Source organism: Podarcis melisellensis (genome assembly GCF_964234715.1).
Source record: "Podarcis melisellensis genome assembly, chromosome: W".
Taxonomy (NCBI): Eukaryota; Metazoa; Chordata; class Lepidosauria; order Squamata; family Lacertidae; genus Podarcis; species Podarcis melisellensis.
In genome coordinates, this window is record NC_138535.1 from 34,199,390 (window position 1) to 34,207,671 (window position 8,282).

Here is an 8,282-nt window from a genome sequence, read left to right on the forward strand (position 1 = left end):
CCTTAGAATCTCTTGGGATTTAGGTTTAGACCTCAGTTTCTTTTCTCCTTCCTTTATTTGTTTCCAAATTTTCTCTTTCTTCGCATTCTGTTGTTTCCTCTTTATGGAGTTTTGCTGAATCAGGAAGCCTCGCATCACGGCCTTGCTTGCGTCCCATATTGTTCTTCTTTCGACATCTGATCTTAAATTTATCTCGAAATAGTCTTTCAATGTCTTTTGGGCCTTTTTATAAATTATTTCATCTTTAAACAGGGTGTCATTCATTCTCCATCTGAAGGTTCCAGCAGTGGTCAGTTTCATTTCCATCTTTACTGCATTGTGATCTGAACAGGTTTTCGGGCAGATTTCTATTTTCTTAACCCTTGGTGCCAGATTGCTAGAGATCCATATTTGGTCAATCCTAGTCCATGTCATATTTGCTTCAGAGAAGAAGGTCCCCTCTCTTTCCAGAGGGTTCCTTGTTCTCCAGATATCAATCAAGTCCATGGTGTCGGTCAGTTCAAAAAAGGTCTTCGGCAGTCTCCCATTGTTTGATATTGTTTGCCTTTGTGCTTTATCCATATTTGTGGAGACTACTCCATTCAAGTCGCCCATCAATATTATTTTTAAGTCCATGAAGTCCATTAAAGTCTCATGCAACTTCTTAAAAAACTCGGCCTTCCCCTCATTAGATGCATAAACTCCTACAATCAAAATTCTTTCTCCATACATTTGAATTTCCACTGCCAGGAATCTTCCTTGTTCATCTTTGAAAATCAGTTTAGGTTCCAATTTTTCTTTAACATAGATCACCACACCTCTTTTCTTCACTTTGTCTGAAGAGATGAATTCCGATCCTAATCTTTTATTTATCAAAAGTTTCCTGTTTATCCTGGCAATGTGGGTTTCTTGCAGACATATTATATCCAAATTTTCTTTTTTTAAAATATGAAACACCTGTCTTCTTTTTCGAGGGTGGTTCAAACCATTACAGTTCCAGCTCACAAGTTGCAGAGACATTTTTGTTATTGGGCTGCTTTCCCACCGACTGCTCCAAGTTCTTGTTCCTCGTCTGTAGGTACTGGGGGTAATCCAAATGGAAGATTTGCTACATCCGTTATTTCTCTCTCACTTGCAGTTCCTTTTTCGAAGTCCTCAAAATTTCTCTCCAAAAACTGATCTTTTTCTTGGGTTGTTTTGATCTTGATTTTTTTCCCTTTAAAGTTGAAAGACAATCCTTGAGGGTATTCCCACCTAAATGGGATCTCGTGTTTTTTCAGCAAATCCGTTAGAGTCTTAAATTGGGACCTCACCTCTAGAAAGTACTTAGGAACATCCTTGAAGATCTGTATCTGGGAATTCTTTACAATCAAAGCCTTCTGGTAATGTAGATTCAGTATTTTATCCCTTTCTTCCTTGGATCTTAAACTAATTAAACAGTCCCTTGGTTTCTTGCCTTGTTTTCTGCCAATCCTGAAGGCCGAAGTGATTACAAATTCGTCTTCTTCCCCTTCTAATTCATCAGTCCAAAATTCTTGAAACTTGTCTGTAAGAAATTCTCCCAGGTTGCCTTCTTCCTCCTCTGGTACAGATCTCAGTTTCAGATTTTTATTTTTCCTCTCTAGTTCCATAAAGGCCAAAGCTGCGTCATGTTCGTGGACTTTCTTTGCAATGGGTACAAATTTTCCCTTAGTGTCCTCAGCCGTGCACCTTGCGCTCTCGGCTATTTTCCTCGTTTCTGTGCTTTCTTGCACAAGGCGATTTATAGAATCTGTGTTACTTGCTATTGCTGTTGTGTTCAGGTCTAGTCTTGTTGTTAACTCTGTCAACTTCTTAGAGTTATCTGTCAATTTCTTGGAGTTCTCTGTGGACTGCTTAGTTAATGCTTCTAAAGATTTATTTATTCTGAGCAGTGCTTGTGTCATAGAATCCATTGATGCTGTTGTTCCTTTTTCCTGTGCAGCTGCAGCTCCTGTGGAGCCTCTTCTTTGAGTCTGCTTTTGAGCCTGTTTTGTTTTGCTTCTTGTTGCTATTTCCTCCAGTGGAGTACTCATAACTCAAGGTCGTTCACACAGGAGAATTGCAAGTGGAAAATCCCACTTCTCTGTTTCTAGCACAATGCAACTGTCTCTCTCTTTTAGTCCTCTAGAGGGTGAAATTGTATCCAAACATTGGCAACAGCAGTAACCATCCAAAAAACAGGGAAAAAGTAACCAATGCAAAGTTCCATAGATCAAAGTCCAGCCAAAGCCCTGTTTGTTACAATCCAAAATACTGTAAATTCCACCCAAAGTCCGTTAAATTGTATCCATTAAGTCTAACCTTTATATCCAGCAACTTTTCTGACAGTTCACTTCCAGGCGCTAATCTCTCCGGCAGCCTGAGCAGAGGTTTCGGCAGCGGAGAGCTTCAATTCTAGTCCCTTTCCCTCTGGCAGATTAAGTTATTTTTCTTTCCTCTTCCCCCCCCCCTTTTCCTGCCTATGGGGGGGGGGAGAAATCTTCAATGTCAAAAGTTCGATTGAGTTTTAAAAGAGATATTTCCTTTAAGAATAGCTTGGTTTTCCCCTTGCTTGAACAATCATGCAGTTCCGGAGGGCTGACTTCCTTAATTTTGCCTCTCCGTTTTCAGCCGAATTTTCTTAGAAAACTTTAAAAGTCCCGTTCACTTTACTTTGTAGATCTTACTCACGGGTATTGTTGCCAATCAGTTGTTTCAGGAAGGAATCGGCGCTCTCCGTCAATGGCGACGCGGCTTCACTCCGTAAGCTGGGTTGCGATCCTCAGCACCGCGCTCACACCCGGTGCCGTTCCGAAGCCTTTAAAAAGGCTCCTTCGCGATACCGGGGGGCGCAAAGGTGCCCACCGAATCTCCTTGTTCACAGGCTTCAGCGCCTGTGATTTTAGGGGTCCCCCGCTCGCCGTAGCGGGTCAGACCCGAACTTACGGAGCAGTCCTGCCTCGGAGCTCAAGGCAAGGACCGCCATTAGACGCTGGCGAAGCCCCGTCTGAGTCTCCACCCCCTGTACACCAGTTTAAGACTCTCGCTTTACTCCACCTTTTCCGTCTCTCCTTTCTCCTCTGGGTCCTTCTGCCCCCCTGTGTCTCCTCCTTCCTGGACTCTTCTGACGCTGATCCCCCGGACTCCTGTCCCTCCTTTTGGCGGGCTTTAGGACCTGGCTCCCTACCCGGGCTACCCACTGTGCCGCTCGCCTGTACATTTGAACTTGGCGCGCGCGCCCAGTTTCCAACCTTCCTCTCAACCGTTTCCTCTCTCTCGGATGAAGGCGTGTCCAATCCTGACTCATCTCCTCCCGCTGGCGGTGAGCAGCCTGATCCCGATACCTGGGACTCCTCCCCCCTACTGCTCTCTGGTGGGGAAGCTGGTCCTGATTTCCAACTGCTGCTCTCTGAGTCCCCTCTGGTCCCTTCTTCCTGGGGTGTTCCCCTAGGCAACCCCCTTGCTCTGACCATGGGAGCCCCTTTCTGTGAGTCTTCCGATTCGCTGGAAAGACTCAGAGACCTCGGACCACTGTCATCGCTTACGTTCCCTTCGGATTCCTCCCCTTCGCTCTCCATTTCCTCCCTCTCCTATGCCTCTGCTCCTGAGCCCCTGACAACTTCATTCACCTGGACGTAATCTAGCCAACTAGAAAAGTGATCTTTTATTTTCTCATAACTTATCAATATTAGTTGGCCCTCCTCCTCCCCCCTTAATATTGTGTTATACGTTATCCAGTTCTCTTTGATGTTGTTCCTTTTTTTAACAGCGATTACTTCTAGTGGAGAGTTCCATCTTGGGGTTTTCTGTTCCAAATATCTTTTGTATTTTCCCCATACCTTATTGTAATGGGAATTGGGGTTGCTTGTGCGTAAGCCACAAACTGCTCCAAGCTGGTTGTATGGCTAAACCTTTCCCTGGCTTGACAGCCCTTACAACTCGACTGTCTCAGTCACTGGCAGAATCCGTCAGTGGGCGTTTCCTGAATTTCTTCCAACATAAAAATTCCTTGACTCCAAGTCCGCCTAGTCTCTGCGCGGAAGCTTTCTGCGCAGCGTAGGCGTGCCAAGCGGAGGTCCTGTGTGTTACCATAAAGCACCAAAGCTGCAGCAAGCAAAGGCTCTAGCAGCTCAGTCAGCTGCTTGTGGCTGGAAAGCCAAACAGGATGTTTGTGACTGTTGCCATGGGAACAAAGGGGCAGTCCATTCTGTACTGAGCACCGGATGTTAGCTCAGTGTGTGTGTCAGATGACCCGTACTGGAAGTGCATGGGTGGAGTTTATTCTTACTGCTGTGGAGTGCAGACATGTTTCTCTGTACTGATGTAAAGAGACAGAAATAAAGGATGTAAATAGATTTCTGTCTGAATCTTTCCCCTCCCTGGGGGACACCAAAGGGGAGAGAGGAAGAACGGTGTGTTCCTCTCACACATCTGAGATGAATCGCCGAGACCTCGCCTGCTTATCAGCAGAGTGGCGCAGCGGGGAGGTCGACAAGGAATATCTGCCGGTGCCTACGTTGTGGCACATTCCTCTGACCCAGGCAGAATTCCAACAGTGGTAGCAGATGCCGGTTGCTGGTTTCCTCGATCCATGGAAGTCTGCAAAAAGAGTAGCAGAGCTGCTGTTTTCATCCCTCCATGGAAGCCTGAGGTGAGAAAGCTGATCCTCTGCAGCCAGAAGCTGACCAGAAGAAGCTGACAGCCAAAGCCACGGAGCCCAAGGTATGAGATTTTCGGGCTTAAAAGAGTGAACACAGATTGAGTTATTCTCTGCTTCACGGGGAGCAGCGTTTGGGAAAAACAGCTCCGAGTGGGAAGAGGCTTGCATTCCAGAGATTCTTGTGGTTTCCTGTACAAGGGAAGGAATGCACTGTTGCTAAGCAACGCCCGCCAGTCAAGTGGAAAGTTACTCGAGAGGGCTGGACAGTCAGGCTATGCCTCAGAGAGGCAAAAACAAAGTTTGTTGTGACTAGGCTCTCATGAAGTCCCTTTGGAAAGGGACTTTCCAAAGCAGCTAGCGTTAAGAGCTGCCAGGTGCACAATAGTGCAAACAAACAAGCTTTTGGATTTTAGAGGCTTGTGTTTGAGAGTTAATGCAAGGACTCAAAAATGGATGCTAAGAAGGGCGGAGGCTTGCCTTCTCCACCCCTCCTGACCAATGACAATTATGCATCTTGGTCTATTAAGATGAAGGCCCTGTTGCAGAATCAGAGACTGTTGATTCTCCAGCTCCGGCACTGTATCAAGTACAGTGAATATAAATCCTGCATCCAGCCAGGCTTCCCTGCGCAGCCTCTGTGTCTCCGAAGCTGGCCTAGCAGGATAGCAGAGTAGCAGCGGTCCTGCGTCCGTGTGAGAAAAAGGGATAAATCAAGTCCAGAGACAGTTCGGTTCTTATCTCTAGTAGCGTTTATTTACAAGCCATAAATCAGTCTCTTTCCATCAGAGCTTTCCGGCATTTCTCTGTGCCAAAAGCACACACAGCCTGCAGCCTTGGAGCTGAGCTGTGTCTCTCAGGCAGAAGCGAAAACAAGTCTGCTCACAGACTGTGACGCACTTCTCTGCGTCAAGCTCCTCCCAGATACAAGACACCACGGAGTTTTAACCCTGTCTGTTCCAAACTCCACACCCCCTCTTGTATTGCATCTGGGGACAATAGCCAACAATGCTTTCCCCATACACAGACCCTCACAGAACTCCTCGTGCTTCTGGAAGGTTAATGGTTTTGTGAAACCATCAGCGAGGTTCTTTGTTGAGGGACAGTATTTCAGAGCAACTAGCCCCTCACGAACGCTCTGACACACATTTTGAAAACGTATGTCCAAATGTTTGGTCCTCACCTTTAATTGCCCCGTCTCAGCCAATTTAAGGCACGGTTGATTGTCTTCATGCACCACAACGGGCAGACAATTCTCTCCACAGATTTCCTCGACCAAACACACATAGAACTCCAGCTCTCTGCAAGCATCTGATAGCGCACTGAACTCAGCTTCAGTAGACAAAAGCGCTATGAGATTTTGCTTCCGGGACCTCCACCCAATCACTGAGTCCCCAAACTTCACCACTAGGCCTGACACTGATCTGCAGTCCTCAGAGTTACCCTAATCTGCGTCCACAAAGCAAGTCAGTTTGACTTCTCCTTGGGCTGGCAACCTAAGACAAAAATCTTTGGTATCTTGCAGGTAATGCAGCACCCGCTTTATACCGTTCCAGACCTGCACACTAGGACTTGAAGCCTCTCTACTGAGCAGATTGACAGCAAATGCAATGTCTGGCCTGCTCCACTGTGACAGATACAACAGACTACCCAGAGCTGACTGAAAGAGTTCAGTATTTTCGAACACCACGCGTTCTACTTGCTGACACTCCTTCACGTATCCAGTCTCCATGGGTGATCTGGCACCTGCACAATCAGACATTCTGAACTTCTCAAGCAACTGTTCAATCTTACCTTTCTGGCAAAGCAAGAAGCTTCCATCACTTGCTTTTGTGATCTGCACGCCTAAATAGGACTTGACATCTCCAAGCTGCTTTAGCTTGAACCGCTTTCCAAGCTCTTTAGCAAACTTCTCCACCTGTTCACCTGTCTGTGTCATGACTAAGATATCATCAACAAACACCTGCACCACTTGCTGTTTTACGCCTGAACCTCTAATGTAAAGACAACTGTCTGCAAGAGATCTCTTAAAACCTAGCTCTTCTAAGGCTTCATGTAGGCACATATTCCAATTCCTGGCAGATTGGCGTAATCCATAGATGGATTTGTGCAACCGCCACACGATGCCTGGCTCACTGACTTCAAACCCTGGAGGAGGAAGCATGTACAACTCCTCCTTGAGATCTGAGTTCAGGTAGGCGACATCTACATCAAAATGGTTCACCTTCCAACCTCTCTGTGCTGCTATCGCCAAAAGCGTTCTTAGAGTCTCCGCTCGTGACGTTGGCGAATACACCTCCGTGAAGTGGACACCCTTTTTCTGTGTGAATCCTCGGGCCACTAATCTCACTTTATACTGTGGTTCTCCCGCTTCTGTGGGTTTCAAACGGTAAACCCACCTGCAACTAACAGCTCTCTGGTTAGCCGGCAGCTGAGTGAGTGAGAACACACCAAGAGACTCCATTGAGTTCATCTCCTTCTGCATCGCCTCACGCCATTTGCTGGCTTCTTCCTGAGGCAACTTTTGAACATCCTCAAAGGATTCAGGTTCACATCTAGCCACACCAACCCAGACACTAGTGGCTTCATACCTTTCAGGTGGCTTTCCCTTGGTTGATCTTGCTGACCTCCTCAGCGTGAATTCTGGAACTGCGCCTGATTCACCTGGATCAGCCCTACTATCCTCTGTGTCTGAAACATCCCCCTCTGACTTGCTGCGCCGTTTCGGGCGTACAGCTGGTTCTGCTGGCGAGGATGGTTCACTCCTTAGCTCAGACTTGACAGAAACCTGTGGAGGGGTCCTGGGACTCCCTTTTGGAGCGATACGGAGCCTCCCCCTTGGAGATCCCTGCTCTGGACTCTGTGGCTGTGGACCGTGCATCTCAGCAACAGGTTCAGCCTCGTCCTCCTCCTCTTCCTCACCTGAGTCTAACAGAACATCCGGGTTCCCATGAAGACGTTTCCACCCACTCTGCTCACAAAACTCAGCACTGCCACTAATAAGCAGCTTAGACTGGTTGCCAGTAGGGTATGCAAAATGCCACGCCTTTGAACCCGGCTCATAGCCTACAAAGATCATCTTCCTGGACCTTGGCTCACCCTTTCTGCGCATGGCCTTTGGAATGAGAACCCAAGCCTGAGAACCAAAGACATGAAAGTTGTGTACTTTCGGCTTCTTCTGATGCAACAAGAAATACGGTGTGTTGCCTACACTGGAATTGTACACCCCGTTTTGCAAAAAACATGCTGTCTTATAACTCTCAGCCCAAAAGCGCTGTGGTAAACCCGAGTCTGCCAGCATAGCGTTTGCAGATTCCTGTAGTGTGAGAAACTTTCTCTCTGCAACCCCATTCTGTTGCGGAGAGTGGGGGGTCGTCAGTCGATGACTGATGCCCTTCTGCCTGAAAAACGATTGCAGCGCAGAACCTGTGAACTCCCCCCCCCCCCGATCAGATTGAAAGGAAATCACCCTGGTAGTGAACTGCAGCTCTATCGCTGTGATCCAATCCCTGATCAGCGCAGCTGCTTCTGACTTACATTTAAGCGCAAAAACCCAAGAAAATTTTGAAAAATCGTCAATCAGAACCAGAATCCATTTTGACCCAGCTAAAGAAGGTGTTGGCATGGGACCTGACAAATCTGCACG